Here is a 21,402-nt window from a genome sequence, read left to right on the forward strand (position 1 = left end):
AGAGTGCTAGGATTACAGGCGTGAGCCACTGCGCCCGGCCTTAAACAAAGTATTCTTGATTAGTACCCACTGTCCTCTGTGACATTGCTATCATTCATTTTCCTCATCCATATGCTAAAATCACTAATACATTGTTACTATTATTTCTTTTATTTTCTTAAATTTTATTATGTACATTTAAGGTATACAACATGATGCTACCAAATACATATGTAGTAAAATGGTTACTATAGTGGATCAAATTAACATATCCATCATCTCACATAGATACCCATTTTCCCTCTCTGTGTCAAGAGCAGCTGTAATCTACTCATTTAGCAAAAATCCTAAATATAATACACTATTATTAACTATAGTCCTCATGTTGTGCATTAGATCTTTAGACTTGTTCACCCTCTCATCTGCTACTTTGTATCCTTTGACCTACATCTCCTCATTTCCTCCCTCCCACCTCACCTCCAGTAACCACTGTTTTATTCTATCTGTATATTTGAGTTTTAAAAACAGATTCCACATATAAGTGCGATAATGAAATACTTTTTCTGTGTATGGCTTAGTTCACTTAGGATGTTCTCCAGGTTCATATATGTTATGGCAAATGGCAGCATCTCCTCCTTTTTAAAGGCTGAATAATATCCTTTTGTGTATTTACATATATATAATCTTTATATATACATATCTATATCTATACGTAGTTTCTTTATCCATTTTTCTGTGGTTGCTAGGTTGCTTCCATATCTTGGCTATTGTGCATGCTGCAATGAACATGGGAGTGCAGGTATCTTTATGAAATGGTGATTTCATTTCTTTTGGGAATATACCCAGAAGAGGGATTGCTGGATCATATGGTAATTCTATTTTTAATTACTATAATTTCTTTTTAAAAAGTTACCTTTTAGATCAATTTAGAGAAAAAAAATTAAAGGAATTTGTCTTATCTTTATTCCTTTTCTGAAGCTTTTCCTTCCTTTATGGAGATTCCTGTTTTGATACATCCCTTTCCTTCTGTCTGAAAGACTTCTATTAATATTTCTTGCATGGAAGTCTACTGGGATGAATTCCCTCAGTTTTTGTTTGTTTGAGAAAATATATATCCTTTATTTTTGAAGAATTACTTTTGCTGCATATAAAATTCTAGGTTGGTGGAGGCTTTTTGTTTTTTTTCTTTTTCTTTCACCACTTTAAATATTTTGCTCCATGCTCTTGCTTGAATGATTTCTGATGAGAAGCATGCTGTAATTCTTATCCTTATTCCTCTATCGGTAAGGTACTTTGTTCCCCTGGCTTCTTTCAAGATTATCTCTTTGCCTTTGGCTTCTGCACTTTGAATGTGACATGCCTGAGTGTGGTTTTGGTATTTATCCTATTCAGTATTTTAGCAGCTTTTTGGGTCTGTGGTTTGGTGTCTATCATTAATTTTACAAAGTTCTCAGCCATTACTCAACTCTTTCTTCCTCTACATTCTTTCTTTTCCTTCTGATATTCCAATTATGTTTATGTTACACCTTTTGAAATTGTCCCATAGTTCTTGGATGTTTGTTATTTTTCTCTGCCTTTCAGTTTGGGAAGTTTCTATTGACCTAACTCCAAGCACACAGATTCTTTCCTGGACTTGGTCAAGTCCACTGATGAGCCCATTTAAAGGCATTCTTCATTTCTAGTACAGTGTTTTGATTTCCAGCATTTCCTTTAGACTCTTTCTTAGAGTTTCCATCTACATTACCCATGTGTTCTTGCACATTCTCTATTTTCCCACCTACAGCCCATATCATATTAATCATAGCATTTTAAATACCCTGTCTTCTGTTTTCTACACCTATGTCATATCTGATTCTGTTTCTGATGATTTCTTTGTATCTTCAGACTATCTTTTTTCTTGCTTTTGGCATGCTTTGTAACGTTTTGCTGAAATTAAAACATGTGTCCAGGCCGGGCGAGGTGGCTCACGCCTGTAATCCTAACACTTTGGGAGGCCGAGGTGGGCAGATCATTTGAGCTCAGGAGTTCGAGACCAGCCTGAGCAAGAGCGAGACCCCGTCTCTACTAAAAATAGAAAGAAATTATATGGACAGCTAAATATACATATAGAAAAAAATTAGCCAGGCATGGTGGTGCATGCCTGTAGTCCCAGCTACTTGGGAGGCTGAGGTAGGCGGATTGCTTGAGCCCAGGAGTTTGAGGTTGCTGTGAGCTAGGCTGATGCCACGACGCTCTAGCTCGGGCAACAGAGTGAGACTCTGTCTCAAAAAAAAAAAAAAAAAGACATGTATCCAGTAATGGAATTTCAGGTAAACGGGCCCTTTGTGTGAGGATTTATGATAATATGGATAGGAGTTGGATTGTGTTTCATGTTTGATATGGCTACATGTGCCAGAGGCTTCAAATTTCTCTAATGTTCTTGTTTTTCCCACTGTCCACCCCCCGCCCCCCGCAGATGTTGGGCTTCCCTAAATACTCTTCCTTAGATAGAGTCTGCATTTTGCATTTCTTTTAGCTGTAATCCAATAGTATTCTATTGAGGTCCTATTGATGTGGTATTAAGGGGAGGGGAAGGGAACATTCTATAATTTTCCAATTAAATCTCAGTGTTTTAGTGAGCCTGAGTCTCGGGGTTTGATCTTCACAGGTGTTTCTCCAGTGATACATTTTATCCCCCCTGCCTCCCCCTCCCTTCCCTGGCTGCATCATACTTAATCTGTTTCCTCAGAGTCCTAACTGAGTGTTTCATTTTTCCTCTCTTAGGTGGTACAGGAAAGCTTGTGGAAGAAGGAGTTGGAAGAATGTCCTTTCCCCTACTGGATAAGGCTCTGGCAAAGGCTCTGGATATAAGGTCCTTTTTATGGAGAAGACTCTGGGTGAATTTTACAATACTCTCTCTTTCCTTGTCCCTGCCAGAGCTATGACAGCATCTTTCTAGGATTTTCATTATGAAAACCTGGTGGAGTTTCTGGATGTAATGCTCATGAAGTGTGTTCCCTCCCACAAAGACTGTGGTCCTCAGGAATTTCATGGAAAGTCCAAAAAAAGTAATTGATTTTTTGTGTCTACGTTTTTCTTGTTGTAAGGATGAGAATGTCTCCCAAGCTCTTGATATGTGAGAGCTAATACTGGAAGTATCTTTCTTAATAAATTAAGATATATTTATTTACCTATATAACAAATTCATGGGAAGTGGAGGCAGATCTGGATTCAGTAATTACCAGGACTACAGCCTTGAATGCTGCCAAACTGTTTTTCTACATTTTGCCTTCTCCCTATGACAGCGCTGTTTACTATTGCCAACTGTCAGTCTGCTTCCTCCATGGCTGTAGACAGCTCTGGACTCACTCCCTACAGCTCTGTTACCACAGAAGCAAAGGATCTTCCCTTTCAGCTTCAACAACAACAACAACAACAAATTCGGCAGGAGGACTGTGATTGGCTCAGCTTGTTTCACATGCCCACAGCCTGGACCAATCACTGTGGCTGTGGAGCTGAGAGACTATAATTGGCCCATCGTGAACCAAGTGTAGACACTTGGTGCCATGGAGATGGGATCATTACCAGAAAAGTTAATGGAGATTCTTACTAGGCATAGGAGGGGAGAGTAGGAGGAAGAAGGAAGCTGTTTTATAAGGGGAAGTGTAGGAAGAAAAAGGAAGACAAATAATCTATGCACAGGAAGGAGAAATGTGGACTAGCTCACTCAAAGCAAAATTTGCCCAATTCACAATTTCCTCAGCTTAGAAACCCCTTTGAATCCTTTGGGATGTTTATGAGAAGGGATGATTTCCAACTTTGCCTCTCACAGTCCTTACTGAAGTGGATAACTGAGTCTATTAATCTGACAATGCATTTAAACTGAGTTATTGTGACAAGGGATTTCCATTATCTATTTCATCGAGTTGCAAACTGTCAGAATAAATCTCCTGAGGGGGGAAGATCAAAGCTGCTTTCTTTTATTTCCCATTTTTATATTCCATGAATGCTTAGATTCAACTTGGTTTAATGCATAACTCAGGACAGAAGAGCAAGGTGGTGATTTCCACTGTAAGCTCCTGAAGCCCCAACTCCTGTAAGATAAAAGTAAAAATCCCCTAAGATGACAATTTCTGGCAGCTCAACCTGAATGAAATTGCCATTTTAAAAAAGTTGGTTAATGTCTGCTATTCAAGTTTACCCTGTAGTGACTCGAATCTCATGGAAAATTTCAAAAATAGGAATAAAAATTTCAATAAAACTTTCTGCAAAAATAATTAGAAGGTGTGTAAGTTCTCCTGTTAAACCCAACTTGAATTGGTTTAAGCAAAAAAGGACATTTATAGCCTCACTCCCCACACCCCCCAAGAATATATATCTCCCTGTGTATCAAGAAGGATTTCATTTAGGGTTTTAAATGTTGTCTGAAGACAGGACCCACTTTTCCATCTCTTGGCTTTGTTCCTTGTAATGGGCTTCATTTTCGGCCTACTTCCTTATGAGTTGATGTCCAGTAGAAGAGAAAATATGTGTCTCTCTTACAAAGCCATGAAATCTAAAGATTGCACCTCATTGGTTAGACCGGCTCACATGCTAAAACCTCAATCTGTCCCTGAAGCCAGAGGATGATGGTTGCAATTGGACAGGCTGGGAGAGTAGAGTCAGTATTTATAGAATACAGTCTTAACTGAAGAAGGGGTTGTTCCCCAGAATAAACTCCCCAAAATAGAAGTAATAGCTATAACAAAAGGGATGATAATGATAACATACATTTATAGAGTGCTTGGTATGTGCCCAGCACTCTTCTGAGCATTTTAAATGGTTTACATAATTTATTCCTCATCACAACCTCATGAGAAGACAGAGAGGTTGTGTAACTTGCCAAAGGTTACATAACTAATAAGTAGTAGAACCAGGGTTTGGACCTAGGCAATCTGGTTCCCGAGTTAGTGCTGTTACTGCTCATTACTCTCTTCAAAGACATGGGCAATCAAATCCAAAGGGCTACCCTAGAATGTACAAGTACAAACAATTGCCAACATCCCTTCTAGAAAGTTATTTCTTCCTACTCCCTTCACTTGACGGTAAATTATATCCTGATCCCAGGCTGGCCCCTAGCCCATTTGGAAAATGAATACATCTGGGATCAAAGGCTAAAAGTCTCTACTTTTAATTTATATACACTATTTTGGTCCAGTTTCTCCAGTTTCAGCCTCAATAGACGGATTTCTACAAAGGATTAGGTTTTAAATGAACTCATGTTTGTGTGTCTGTCTCATCCTTTCTGTTTCTCTCTTGAAGAAAAAAAAAAAAAGTATCTCCAGTTTACAAATACGTAGAAGCCCGCCTGCTCCTCCATTCCCATGAACTCCACGCCTTTTCTCCTCAAACCCCATGGGAAACCCACTGAGTGGGAAGTCTGGAGATCGATTTCATCCTCTGCAAACCACCTGCAATAACCTTTGACAGCAGATGAGTTTTAAGGGAATCCCAAAGAGAATTTGCACTGGCAAGTCAAAACATCTTGTTTCAACCCTTTACAGATATTTATGGAGTTTGTGGGGAAAATAGGCTGAAAAAATTTTAAAGTCAGGAGAGTCAATGAGAGGAGAGAAAACATCATAATTTTGGAATTAGGAACTCCGAGCAACCTAGTTTGAAAGAAAAAAAAAAAAACAGCTTGATGAATTCAGTAAAAAATATTTTATAAAAGAACTTAAGTGTGGCTTTTAGTTGAACAAATTGATATGTTACCAGGTTCAACCAGAAATATATCTTTCTAAAATGGTTTATGCTGTGTAACAAACCACCCAAAACCCAATGGCATAAAACAACAATCGTGTTTTATTTCTCATCAGTCTGCTGGCTGACAGGGTTGGCTCATCGAGGCTGGGCTTGGTCAGGGATGGCTCCACTCCACGTGCTTGTCGTCCTCCTCTTGCATCAGCAGGTCAACTTGGGCATGACCTTCTCATGATGATGGCAGAAGATCAAGAGGGTAAGCTCAACTGTGCAAGCACTTTTGAAGTTTCTGTATTATGTCTGACAATTTTGCATTAGCCAAAGCAAGTCAAATACCAAGCCTGGCATTAAGGTATGAGAAGCGTGTCCTACCCAAATAGAAAGGTACTGAAAAATTACACAGAAAAGCCAGCAGGTACAGGGAGGGGCAAAGAATTGAGGCCTTTAATGCAATCTACCATGCCCTGGCACCCAGCCTCTGCTGATTAGACCTATGGGTGGTAGCTGACATGAGATGAGCCCTAAAATACTTTTAGGTTGAAGAGGGGCCCACCCATGGCTTGACTGAGCCAATCAGATACCAATGAGAGCTAACACCTCCATCATGCTAGCTATATGCCAGGCGTTGTTCTATCTTACATATGTTATTTAATTCCCACAGCAATCTCAGGAGATGGGTATGGTTATTAGCCCCATTGCACTCATGAGGAAACGGAAGTACAGAGAAGTAACTTGCCCATTTGGTAAGCAGAAGAATTGTTAAGTAGAAGAGCCAAGATTCAAATCTGGGCTACAATGCTCATGCCTTTAACTCACTCGGTTTTTCTCTCTTGGAGAGAAACAGAAATAATTTGCAAAATAGGAGTCGAGCAAAAGTGACAAGGATGCCATGGCCAGCCAAAGCCACACGTAAGCTTTTTTTAAAAAGGGAGTCAAGAGCACATGCAGAGGTTGAGGAAATTGGTATGGAAAGAGGAAGAAAAGAGATGGAGGCAGAAGTGGAGATGAGGAGAGCTGAGAAATGGGGAGAGAAAGTGAATGAGTCCCCAACAAGACCCCCGTGCCAGCTTCTCCCACAGAACCCTCTGCTTTGATGGGAAAAGGATGGTAACAGTCCCTGTGTCCTAGAAGGTACATTGCTGGTTACTGAGCATTTAGTTTAGAAAAGTGCTAAGAAAAAAAAAGATTTAAAAAGCTTTGTGATTTAAAAACTCATGGCTTTCCACAGTTTTAAACTTTTTATAAACTTTTATAAAATTAATCTTTGATTTCCAAAGTATGAAAGAGGTAAAAGCAGACTGATTCTGGTTGAATGAAGATGATACGTCGTCTATGTGGCCCCTTCCTCAGGGCCATCCTGCCCCTTCCCTGCTCTGAGATGAGCTCTGTTGAACCACCAGGATCCTTAGGACACTGTTTTAAAAACATTGACCTACATCCAGCCAAACTGTTTCTTAAAAAGTTCAGTAGTAAATACTTTAGGTACTTCAGGCTCCATGAGCTGTCACAACTACTCAGCCCTGCTGTTGCAGCGTACTATGTAAATGAGCGTACATGGCTGTGTTCCAGTGAAACTTCAACGCTAAAATTTGAATTTCGTATCATTTTTGCATGTCACAAAATATTATTATTTTCCTGATTTTTTTCCAACTATTTTATTTTATTTTATTATTTTTTTTTTTTTATCAGTCCAAAGCATTTATTAGGGGAAGTTATATGCAGGGGCGGGGGAGGGGGGCGGTGCAGCATATTCTTATGACAGACAGTGAAATAATGGATGTGCTACCTAGGTATGTCTGCCATGAGATGTTGGTTTATGAAGTTTGTATGAGAGTTTAGGAGTTTGGCTCAGGATGAGGGCTAGTTTCTATGTGTTTAGCAACAGGACTCATCTCTCAGAGTGTTTTTGAGCACCAGTCTAAATGGTTTATCAGTTTCTGGGAATGTTCGATGCCCTTGCTTGGGTTCAAGCATACAGGGGAAAATGTGCTTTTGGCTTGGTCACAGAGGGGTCAAGGAACTCTGTGTTTCTCAGTCAGGACAGAGAAAAAGTGGGAGAAACTGGAGAATCCTAAATAGGATTTACTTTTTTATCCTCTCTGACAATTTCTGCTTTTTACTTGGAGTGATTGGACCATTTTCCTTTAATGTAATTATCAATATAGTTGGTTTATATCTATCATTTTGCTGTCCAACTATTTTAAAATGTAAAAACCATCCTTAGCTCACAGACCATATAAAAACAGGTGGTGACTAGATTTGGCCTGTGGACCACAGATTGCCAAGGCCTGAACTAGATTTTGTCAAGGGTCCCTGGGTAAGAACCCTGCCCTTACTTATGTGTAGGGACAAGGACAATGTCAGATACAGGCTAAGGTGCTATGTAGTCTATAGAGTATGACTTCAGCACTTGAGGTGAGTATTCCCATCCCCAAAGATTTTCTCTCTACCAACTCACAGCGATTTTCTGTCCTTTTCAACCCATGGCATCATTTATTCCACAATAAATAAGAAGATTAGAAAACCCATATGAGATTCTGCAAGTGTCAGATCCTTTTCTGAGCTCAAGCTTTGACCTGAGGGGCCAGGGAGAGAACAGCTAAGCTTTTCCATTCTAGAGGTTTTAAGATTTTATAATAGAGATAGAAGGTGGGGGCATGAAGAGCATCGTGAAGGCAGAAATTCACTGCCTCGCCTGGGGCCAATGCTGGTTGTAAATCTATAGGTGCTTCCTAACTTAGGGTTCTAGAACTGTATTGCCAACTTACAAGTTGCTACGCCACCATCCAGTGGAGCAAGCTTGGATGATGAAAATCTAACAACTCCTGGCAACTCTTCTATGTCAAAATCTTTTTTTTTTTTTAATCCTAACTACACATTTTTTTAATTTCAGAATATTATTGGAGTACAAATGTTTTGATTACATGATTTGTTTTGTGTAGTTTGAGTTAAAGGTGTAAGTGTGCCCATCACCAAGGTAGTGTGCGTTGTACCCATTAGGTGTAAATTTTTCCATCCCTTCCTCCCCCCGACCCACCTAATTGGTTTCCGTTGAATTTTACTATCATATGTGAACATGGATGTTGTTTGATTAGTTCCAATTTAATAGTGATTACATGTGGTGTTTGTTTTTCCATTCTTGTGATACTGCGCTTAGAAGAATGGTCTCTAGTTCCATCCAGGTTCTTAGAAAAGGTATTAGTTCACCATTTTTTTTTATGGCTAAGTGGCACTCCATGGTATACATATACCACACTTTATTAATCCACTCATGTACTGATGGGTACTTGGGTTGATTCTACATCTTTGCAATTGTGAATTGTGCTGCAATAAACATTTGAGTGCAGATATTTTTTGATAAAGTGACTTTTTTTCTTTTGGGTAAATACCCGATAGTGGAATTGCTGGATCAAATGGTAGGTCTAATTTTAGTTCTTTGAGGTATCTCCACATTATTTTCCATAGAGGTTGAGAAACAAGTCAATAGGGTGAATAGACAACCTACAGAATGGGAGAAAATATTTGCATGCTATACATCCAATAAAGGGCTAATAACCAGAATCTATCAAGAACTCAAACAAATCAGCAAGAAAAAAATCAAACCCCATATAAAAGTAGGCAAAAGACATGAACAGAACCTTTTCAAAAGAAGATAGACTAATGGCCAGTAAACATATGAAAAAATGCTCAAAGTCTCTAATCAGGGAAATGCAAATCAAAACCACAGTATCACCTAACCCCGGTAAGAATGGCTTTTATCAAAAAGTCCCCAAACAACAGATGCTGGCGTAGATGTGGAGAGAAAGGAACACTTATACACTGTTGGTGGGACTGCAAACTAGCACAGCCTCTGTGGAAAATAGTATGTCAAAGTTTTAACAAGTGCTTCTGGAGTATCTGTGGTTTCTTTCTCCCCATTTAGAGCCAATAAACATAAAGAAGGGAAATGCAAGAAGGAAGAAACAAGGTCCCAAGAAGGCCTGACATGTAATCAGCTTTAGAGCAATTAAGGATTGACTATATTTTTATTATCATCTAAATCCCCTTTGTGGCCAATGTTAAAAGCTAATTCACTTTGTATCTTTAATGCATCAGATTTATTTTTTAAAAAAGTCATTTGCAGAATAAAAATAAAAGATGATAAAACTCTTCTATTTTGATTGACCACGGTGGAGTTGTTAATTGTTTGACCAGTCAAGTTAGATTGAGTTGAGTGTCAAGTCAACCAAAAAAGTCAAGTGCTTCTCTATAGATGAAGCCACAAGGATACACAGTAGAAAGTGGATGGAAGTAATTAATCCTCTCCCAAATTTCTACTTTCCTCTTGCTTTCTACATAAACACTTCACAAACCAATCTTCCCACCCCTAGCCCCCAAACAATTGACTTAACCTGAAGTTTTGCTTTTCTTCTTTTCTTTGACTAACTAAACGTCTGAATAAAATATTCTCTAAAATACCTGTTGAAAACACATCATCAAACTTAGGAAAATGTGATAAAATGATAATTTGTGAATGCCTTTTTTTTCCCAGCAGTAACACTGGTTTATGTGATTAAGTGATCTGTGTTAGGAGGGGACCTGGTTCAATGAAAACATTACTCCACTCATGACACAGGAAAGTGGTAAGAGAAAATAAAAAGCACACATCTAAGGCTCCTTCTCTGTTGGGGAATCTGCAGTTACACTGACTAATTGTATTTTTGCAAACTCTAACTATTCTATAAAGTGCTAAAAAAATCTTAATTCATGATTTCCCCTGAAGCTGTCATTTGGTCTCAGTGGGTGGTCAGGAAGTGAAGTGCAAAATATCACTTTCTGCATCTCAGCCAGTCTTCCCTTTGATCAAACTTGGAGCCCAGACAGGAAACAATATGCTCCTTGCTTTACTGCCATTGCGGATTGTTCATTAGTTTTAATTATTTTCTAAGATCTAGAGGGAGCCATCAAAAAAAATTAATCATGAATGGAAGGCAAGGCAGCCTTCTGTGATCATAAAAACACATAAAGCGTTTTGGATTATGGACTTTTTATGATTTACACTCAAATTTGAACTGAAGGGGGCATATGGTATATCAACATTTATTAAAAAAAGCATGGGAACTTATGATAAATCATAAGTTTTGTTGTAAAATCAAATAAATTGCCTTTCTTTCTGTTTTTATGATTGATTTTGTGAGTGTATGTGGAACAATCCTTTTCTAATTTTAACCTTGCTAGAAAAACAAATAAAAACATAGCATCTTATTGCTAAGAGGGATTGTAAAGATTAGGCCAATTATGCAATGCTTGTACTTCTGTAGTCATTCCTGCCAAGTGCAGGGAAGGTGTCTCTTTTCTGGAGCAGCCTATTCTATTCTGGAAAGTTCAGAAATCCAGAACTCTGTCTCTGCCTAACTTCACGTATGACCTCCCACGGTTTCATAAGTTCAGCTTGGTCTTTCTCTATGACGGCCCTCCAAGTATTGAAGCAGCTGCTGAGTATCCTTAAATCTTTGATGGTTTCAGATTGTGGGCTCTGGAATCCAACTGATCCGGTTCAATGTGAGGTTCCACCATTTACGAGATGTGTCATTGGGCAATTCTTTAGCCATCATAAGCCTCAGTTTCCTCCTCATGAAAAACTGAGAAAATAATTATGCCTACTTATAGGTTGGTTGTGAAGATTGAATGAGGATGTTTGTCTAAAGTCCTTCACAGTCTGCCAAATGGCAACTGCTCAGGAAATGCTATTACTATTAATATTATGACTACGTTTCTGATGAAATCAATTCCCATATATCCTCATGAGACATGGTTGTGCATCTCCTCACTGATAGGGTGACAAAGTTGTCCTGGTTTAATGAGTGAAAGGCCCATATCCTGGCACCATCCCTCAGTCCCTGGCAAACGGGGACGATTGGCCACCCATTCACTATATTGGTTACTTAACTTGAGGATCTTCCTAGTCCAATTAAAGTACCTTTTAGATATCCCTGAAAAAACCTGCTACTTGGGACAGTCCCATTAAAAACTGCCTGGAGTGCCAAGAACTGTGTTCGGGATATTGTCTGGCTTACTTTTTGATTAAATCTTCCTTCTGGTCTAATAACTGTCTGAAACCTTTAATGCTGTGCCCTTGGTGTTCAGATTTGGGCTTATTCTGGACTGGCGTTGAGTGCTTCCTTATAAACCTTCTTATCTGACCCTTCACTTATCTGTCTCCCATATCACAGATCGAACTAAACTTACATTCACTTGTGCTTACCTGGTGCTGACTTGCCATGGCCTTGGAGAACTACCTCCATCCTACCCTAGGAGACTAGATAAATTACCCTCACTAAACCACAAAACATGGGATTGGAAATAAATGAAAATTAATCAATCTGCACCCTTAGAGATTGGCTTCTTAATCACATATAAACCCTCTCAATTGTTATCGCCCTCTAATACATACTTCTGTATCTGTCTATAATCATATAAAAGAACTATGCCTTACTGGAATTTCAACATGCTATTTCTCCTACATTTATTGATGCTTTGTTTTGAAGACCCTTTCAAGAAGGGAAATGAGGTTGAGCTGGCATGGTAGTTGGTTCCTGTGATTACTCCTTCCTTTTTGAGCAGCTCCAAAACCATCTACCTGCTTGTTACAAGGTATATGATTCATGAAAAGACACTGATAGAAACAGGAAAAAGTTGTAAGGGTTCTTTGATTGCAAAAGCTAAGGAAATTTATCTGTTTAGAGGTGTGATCTGAGAGACCAAAACAAATGCCTCTTTGTCAACTAAGACCAGCCATAAGGAAAAGAAAAGAAAAGTTACCTACAGGTCAAGGATTCAGGGCACAGGTGGCATGGCAAATTTCTAAATTCCTATAGGTACAAGAAAAACCACACTCTTTCTAAACTTCCTAACAATAGGAGTTATCAGGCTGATTTACAACCCAGACCACGAGGACCCTGACTGGACAGAGGACCGGCCTTACAAACATTCTTTCCTGATAAGCTACTCCAGACCCGAAGCCAGTCTCAGCCAACTTATGGAGACTGTGTACAAACCGTCTTTGTGTCCTGTTGTTCACCTTTTGACATCAAGAGCCAAGTTCCACCTTATTTTAATGCTAAAACTCCACTCCAAAGTTAATATGGGATGTATGCCACATACATGATTACTCATTGTATGTGTGCTCAGTTCCCCTCATAAATATGCAGAGCTTTTCCTTCCAAATCTGCTAAATATGTATGAAAGGCCCTGTGAGGCATAAAATCCAACCTGTCCTTCCCCTCTTTGAAGAGAGAGCATCTTAGGTACACGCTGGAGACTATCTCTTCCCTGCTTGCAAAGCAATATTGCCAATAAAGCAATAATATTTCTACTATATAGCCATCCTGGTGGTCTTCTGGACAACAGAGGTAACTACTCAAAGCAGTTATGTTTTCGGTTTCCCAGGTCTCTCAAAATTCCCCATGGAGACCTACGGCTTGTACCCGCTTCATGCAGTGTTGAATCCTCAGTATGCAAAATGCCCGCACTATCCTGTTCTCAAAGGTCCTTATAACTTTCTTGCCTTCTAACTGCCCTTAAGCCACCTACTATAAGGTGACTATAAGCCACCTACTCACCAGGTGAGTCAATTAGTAGAAAACAGCCTCAGTACATTTCTGAGTGTTTACTGCCAGGTTTAGGTGAATCTAAGATGAAGTTTTTAGGCATACCCCCCCTTCTGGCATGGCCAACTTTCAGACTTGCTTTAGGTTTCTATTGATATTATATGCTGGAAAAATTGCCTAAGACTGTTACTAATACCCTGGTCAATAGTGTACTGAATCTACTTTTCTCCTTCTCTCTAAAATTCAGAATTAGACTTGCTAATCTTTGGGCTTCTGAAAAGGTGGTTGTTCTGAGACTTGTGATATTTCACAAAGTATGGAACACAACCAGAAGTTCCAGAAAGTTAGTAATACATTAACTTACAAGCAGGTTTTAAAGAGGATGAAGTGGTTTTTGGAAATCTTTATTTTTTCTGAACTTCTACAGAATGTAATAATGCCTTTTTAACATTCCATATACATTTTATCTCTTATTAGATTATAAACTCTTCAAGAGAAGAAAGTAGATTTTATTCATCTTTATATCCTATATGGTGCTTAGCACGGGGATCTTACAAATAGATAATTTTTTTTTTTTTTTCTGTGTGGAAGAATACTTTCTCAGTACAGGAATTAGTCATAGCCCTCAAGGTAAAAGAAAATGATCTTGTTGGAACTACTGCTATCTATAAACTGGAATTCAGCATAAAGTTTAGTGGGTACCACTGAGGGAGGGGTGGTTTCATGGAGTTCCACAAAAATGGTGTGCAGATCATGTTCCTGCCCATCTCTTCCAGCATGGACAACGTGAGTGACAACAATTTCCATTTGTGTCCTTGCTAACTGTTCACAAAGTCAATACTTCATCCTAATGTTTATCTTTTGAGGTAGGTTATCAATAATTCCATTTCACAGTTTTATAGTTTTAGAGAAAACCAAGGTCCAGAGAGTATAGGTGACTTTACCAAGGAAACAGAACTACTAAGTACAGAGCCAGAGCATAACTGAATCATTTGGCTCCGTCTACTCTTTCTAACTCTGGGGTCCGCATCTTTGCTGTTCTGCCTATACTTTCACGGCATGTGGGAAGCAAAGGTGACATAAGAGCAACAACACAAACCACAAACTTGGGAATTAGCCTTTTTCTCCTTCATCTCTGCATTCAACCCACTAGCAGGTTCTCTCCATCGTTCCTACTAAATAGAGGCTGGATTTGTCTGTTTTGAGCTCCACAGCTGCCACTGAGTCTAAGCTAGTATTATCCCTGCCTGGATGAGTGCAATATCTTCCTGAGGGGTCTTTCTCCCATGATACTTCAACATCTGTGGTTCTCAACTCGAGCAGGCATCAGAATCCCCTGGAGGGCTTATTAAAGCACAGGTTGCTGGGCACCGCCCTGGAGTTTCTGATTCAGTAAGTTTAGATGCAGCCTAAGAATTTGCATCTCTAACCAGTTCCCAGGTGATGCTACCACTACTAATCTAGGGACCATACATTGAAAACCACTGCTCTACACAATCTATTTCCCATGCAACAGCCTGAGTGACCTCGCCTAAACTCAAATCAGATTAAATCATTCCCTTGCACACAAGCCTCTGATGCCTTCTCATTCACACCCATTACATAAACCTACCTCCTTCCCCTGGTTCTGAGGTCCTTTCTGATACAGCTCCTGACGCTCTCTCTCACTTCATTCTTTTGTTCATTCTCATCACTCCAGCTTCTTCCTACCCCAGAGCCTTTGGCCAGCCCTCTGCAAGGAATGTTTCTTCCTCAAGTATTTGGATAGATGGCTTTCCTTTGCCAGCTCAAGGCTGGTTTTCCCAGAGAGTCCTTCCCTGACTTTCTTGTTAGAGTTGCCCTCTCAGTAACTTGATCACCCCATTCTTTTCTTGTTGGTTTCACTTGTTTGTTTCTCCCCATATTGCAAGAATGCAAGCTCCAAGCAAATAGAGCCATTGTCCGCTTTGTTTACCATCCTGAGCACCGTGCCCAAAACCTTGTCTGGCACGTAGCTTGACTCAGTAAATATTTGATAGATGACTGATGGAGTCTCTAAGACTCTCTTAAAACTCACAATATCCTGCAAATCAGTAATCCAGCTGGGGTCTCATATCTTATGCTTTGTGAATCTCTGAGGGTCAGTGTCAGTTTCAGGTATTCTATAATGCAATCTTCTTTGTCACTAAGGAAACAACCGTATGAGACTAAGTGCATCTTGCAGCTGTCTGAGTCAGAGAAGGAAAAAAAAAGTAGATTATAAATGTGGTAATGACTAGAGCCACAGAACCAACTTTCTTCATTATTTAGTTACAGTAGAAAAAGATTCTTACAGGGCTAAGGAATTTTCAGAGATATGAAGAATTGACTCTAAGCACTGTCTATAAGTATCTTTATTTCTGTTGTTGAACCCAAGGCTTGTATAAGGCTACACTCAGGAATAGGTACAGCAGCTATAGTGTGTGTGTGTGTGTAAATAAGTAATGTATAGACAGCAGACAGAACATCCGTGGTCTAACTCCCACCCTTTTGAAGATATTGTTAGTGTATGTGGGTCTGGAAGAGAACTCCACTCCCTGCAGCTCTATGCTGGGCACGTCCTTCAAGCCTGGCCAATCAGATCACTCCACTTCTCTGGCTAGCAGTTGGTCAAGGGATATGTAACTGTGTCATTCTGAGCCAATGAGAATCCCCTTTATGATTTCTCCTGTTGGTATCAGGGAACATACTGTCTTTCTGGAATCATGGGAACAATGTAAGCTTGGAGACTCTGGCAACCACCTTGTCACTGCATGGAGACAGCCTATCTGAGAATTAAGCTGAATCCAGAGACAGAGAGGTAGACTTTGAATGATATCATTTTAAGCTCGGGATCCAGGTGATCCTGAATCTAATAGCTGTATTTCCTGCTTAAGTGAACACATTATTTTCTATTTGTTCTTAAGAGAGTTTGAGTTGGATTCTGTCACTTACAACTGAAAGGGAGCGGAGAAAGCATGTCCTACATGTCCTCATGAGACTCCTCCCTGAATAGTCCTGCTGTGCTGTTATTTTTTCTGTCAACACCTAGTTCAAAGGCAGTTGGAACCACCCACCACATTGCACTGAAGCTACTGTGACACTGGAGCCCACACACCACTGCACAGACAGTACGGAAAATGTTATTAATAACAGCGCCGCCATTTCTATGGAGTTTTCTTCTAAAGAGGTTGAAAGAAAAAAAAAAAAAAAAAAACCCTAGTATATATTTCTCTTCTCTTTACCCTGTTCCTGTAAAGGAGAAAGGAACACAGATACTCCCAAGCTGTGTGACCCTGAGAATTTATGTCACCTCTCTCTGTCTGGGTGTCGTTTTTTTTTTTTTAAAGTGCTAAAACAGGGGGACAGAGGTGACACAGGAGTTTCAGATTTAACATTCAATGAGATTGTGAGGCATAATGTGAAATAATTAGCATCTTGGCTGCAGAGTTTTGCAAAATAAAATGTTGGTATTGAATACTATTGTTCACAAATAAGGTCTGAGAAAATACATCCTAGGCCACATCAGAATATTTCAATGTCACCCAGAAGCAGCATGGGAAAATTATTTTTATGCTTCCCAAAGAGATGTTTTATCTCAAAGGAATACAAGATAGACTGAAACAATTCTAAGAGATCCACTTACTTTATTTTACTATCAACATCTCTGGGGAAATAATATTGTCATTTTACCATAAACCTTGGGCATAAGGCAGTATAATGTGCTCAAGAGTTAAGCTGTGAATTACAGATGTCTTCATGTTTTCCCAAAGCAAATCTATGAGAAAGATGAGTTTATGTTATCTGCACTTGCCAAAAAATATATCTAAATCATTCCTTCTGAAAGGGTTATAATTCAACTAATAATGTGCATTCTGCCACCTTATTTGAAGCCCTTCAGGCCAATGCAACTCAAATATGAGCAAATAGAGAATCACTGGACTGATAGGGAATTTGTGTTATCAGGTGCATTAACAATATTAATCAGCCTGGCCGGGCATGGTGGCTCATGCCTATAATCCTAGCACTCTGGGAGTCCAAGACAGGAGGATTGCTTGAGCTCAGGAGTTTGAGACTAGCTTGAGCAAGAGTAAGACCTCATCTCTACTAAAAATAGAAAGAAAGTAGCTAGGCATTGTGGAGTGCACCTATAGTCCTAGCTACTTGGGAGGCTGAGGCAGGAAGATCACTTGAGCCCAGGGTTTTGAGGTTGCAGTCAGCTACAATGATGCCACTGTACCATAGCCAGGGTGACAGAGTAAGACTCTGTCTCAAAAATAAAAAAATAAAGTAAAAAATGAAAAAAACCCAGTATTAATCATCCCTTTTTGAACACTCACTGTGTTCAGAGTTGAGAAATAGATCTTATGGGAAAATATAAAACAGTTCTTGTTTCAATTTATAAAGTAACTCATCGGAAGTCCATGGGAGAAATCAAGAAAACATTTCAAGGGAACATTAAATTATCTGCTAATTAATATAACAAATAGAATAAAAATTACAAAGAGAGAGAGAGAGATGTTGAGAAAGAAATTAGTGGTAGAGTTAAGCCTTTCTAGAAGGTGGTGAGGATGTATGTATCTGGGATTATTTGAAGAGTTGCATGTTTTGGGGGAGGGGTGGTAGAGGGAAGTAGTTTATAAACGTGGGCCAAAATCTTGTGGCATGATTGAAGAATATGTCATTACACACTAACTAAAATGTCAATGAAGTGGAATAGGACACATCTATCTCTTTTGAGGAGTGGTATTCAATAGCTACAACAGTAGCAGTTAATTTTGGGGTGAAAATTCCCAAATGTTGCATAGAATATATTTATACATGAAATTTTTTAAAATCTGAAATTAAAATAGGTATTTTTTATTCTGTATTTTTACTTACTAAACCTGGAAACCCTACATAGAAGGATCTTAGTCTAAATTTGTTTTAAAAAAGGAGATTAGCAAGCGCTAAAGATATTCCTATCAATATCATATAGTATTTATTATGTGCCAGGCTCTGTTCTGGGCATTTTTACATGTTTTGATTCATTTAATCCTTACAAAAACCTAGGAGTTAGGTATTATTATATTATCCTCTTCTTCCCAGAAGAAGAAACTAAGGCACAGAGAGGTTAAGTAACTTGCCCAAGGCTAGTAAGGGGCTGAGCCGGGATTTGAACACAGACAATCTGGGTACAGAATCTGTGCTCCTTATTACTATATAATAATGGCAGTCAGGGTCTGTGGCCACATAGTAATTTAGAAAAATACCTCATCACAGCTTTTTTAAAATAGCGAATCCTAGTACTTAACTGTTGGCTTAACCCTTAAAACCAAAAGCACAGTCTCTGGGAAGAGGCACCTCTAATCTCAAAGACAGCCCTAGACATCCCTGCCTGGAGTCTGGGCACCATCAGGTAGCTGGCTATAGTTGACCGGCTCCTTATCTTCCCACTCCTTCCATTCACCTCCTCCAATTCCCACCGCCCCCGCCTTCTGCCACCAATGTCCCTCCCTGATTAGCTGGTATTGGTCATTTTATGGTGATATCACTTGATGAAAACACAGCATCATATTACACCAAACCAACATTGCCCAGAAACTTGCCAGGGCCCGGGGCTTTCCTGGCAATGTAGTAAGTGGTAGGGCCTGCAGGGAACTGAGCAAGGGCGTATGCCACCCACATGCCTAAGGTATTGCCGGGGACTCAGATGTTCGCTGGGCTAAGAGACCATTCCTTTTATACTATTTTATATCTGTCAAAGTTATTCCTCAAGATAGATGGGAAGCTCCTGATGTATTTTCAGATAGGTGAAAATACCATATAAATCCAATAGATGCATCCGAAGAATTCCAATGAGAAGAATTATGTTTATTACTTATGGGTGTTTTTCATTGAATTGATGCCCTAATTTGTACAATGTAAATGAAAGCCAATCATAAATATGCATCTTAAACATATTTAAAAATCATCAGGTTCCAGTATTGACTTATTCTGGCTTTTTGTACCACACTATCAATTTGTGGAGTGTTTGAGCACTTTACTTGTAGTAAGACATTTATTTCAATAAAGTGTTATAAAACCTTTCGTCCATTCCTACTTGCAGCTGAGGAATAAGCCTCTCTGTAATGACTCTTACACGAGAATTGTATTGAATGCTTCTCTATGTAATCAGACATTACATGAAATTAGAAACAATAGGGGGGCAAAATCAATCAGCCATGGCAGAGGGATTGAGATAATAATGACTCATTTGACTGGGTTGCTTTGGAAAATTAATAACAACAGAGGTAATTACTAACCTGGGAGAGCCAGGCTCTTGATCATTCTTTTATACTTTTAAACATGAAGTATGCAGAAGCTCATCACTTTAAGCCACACGCTGTTTGCTGCAGCCAACAAGTGACTGGCTCAGGTGGCTCAAAAATCACATCCTCTGGATCAGTGGTTCTCAACCAGAGGTGACTTCGTCCCCATTTAGCAATGGCAGGAGACATTTCTGGTTGTCTGAACTTGGGGGGTGGTCTCTATTGTACATAGGAGAGCCCTCCACAACACAGAATTATCCAGTCCCAAATGTTAATAGTGCCAAGGTTGAGAAACTCTGGTCCTAGGTGCATGCTGCTTTATAAACTGCCTTGACACAGAGCTCAAAAGGCAGGTCACGAGAGCACTGGGGAAAGGAGTAGCAATGATAGGTCCAAGATGAATGGCTCATCTCCCGTTTCCTTTGGTTGAGGTCTCTATTCTGCACAAAGGGCTTGGTAAATCCCTTCATTTTTCTTCCAGCTCTATCTGCTCTTCAGTCCAGGGGCATATATCACAGCCACCTGTCTGCTGGCTGTAAGACACTCCTGCAGGAACAGACAGCTGAATGCCTCAGAGAAAGGGCCACTCTGGACGCAGCTGGCCAAAGGGATGCTCAGCTGGGAAATTTAACCCAGCTCCTTTCTCCCAGTTCCCAGCTCTTGGATGTTTGGAAGTGCCTTGGGCTTTACAATTGAAAATATTTACTGAGCCAGATTCCAGGTGGCAAAAGGTGTGCGTGCATAAGAAAGCATGAGATTGTTAAACAGATGTGCTGAAAACATCTGCTTACCATGCACAAATATTGCTTATTTATGCCTCAAGTTAGTCCTACATACAATTTGCCTTATGTCGTACAAGGCAGACGGCGACTGCTTTGCAATACAACCAAAATAATACTGCAGACTTCCTACCAAACCTGCCATCAGGTCCACAAGACCTTGAAGTAATGTGGCTTCTCTCTGCTACCTCCGCTCTATCTCTGTTACACATATGGTCACATTTCACTGCGCTCGATTTTTATCATAATAGGAAAAAGTCAAATTGGGGTGGGAAAAATTGTCCAAATCATCCACTTCAGGAATAATCACAAAGTAACTGCAGTTTAGTTTGTAAAGTGGATACCTTCTCTCCTTTGTCCTTGATCAGAGCTGGTCCTTAGGTGTTCTAATCCTCTACAGCACCTGGATGCCCATGGTGTACCCCACTGTGTAGCTACAGTGGGTCTCTCTAGAAATGTCTGAGGTCTTTCCCATTCCTTTCTCACCTTCAATAATATGGACCTACTCTTTGCAAAGGTGACGTTGGCACTAGGTTGTCTCATATCTGTCATTCTGAGGGCTCTCTGGCAAAGCAGAAAGGTGTGTCATTAGTTATGGGAATCTCTGGCTCTGTGGCTGGTTTGGCAGGAGAGGATTTTAGCATGTCTCAAATCGTGCCATTTGGGTGGCTTACTTAGACACTCCATGAAACTCTTGAAATCAAGAAACTATTGTTCTTCCCTCACCCCATGTGATACAGGCATTGTATTGTATTTTCCAGAAGAAGTGTCCATTTCATACATTTTTTTCAGAGTCTGTATTTAATCTCCACCTTAATTCCCCAATATGTACCTTCTCCAGCTTTGTAATCTTTACACAGTCATTTTATTAGAAGCATAGAATTTCCGGAGGTGCTCAGTCCTATCTTTCCATTTTATAGATTATTAAAGTCTAATGCCTCACTCAAGGTTACTTTGGTAGATTTCTACCCTTCAAGATATTTGCTGCCCCTCTTTGTGGAATGATTTTATTTGTTTACTCCTTTGCCATTGGGTTTGGCCATGTTG

This window comes from Eulemur rufifrons, chromosome 7 (assembly GCF_041146395.1).
Source record: "Eulemur rufifrons isolate Redbay chromosome 7, OSU_ERuf_1, whole genome shotgun sequence".
Taxonomy (NCBI): Eukaryota; Metazoa; Chordata; class Mammalia; order Primates; family Lemuridae; genus Eulemur; species Eulemur rufifrons.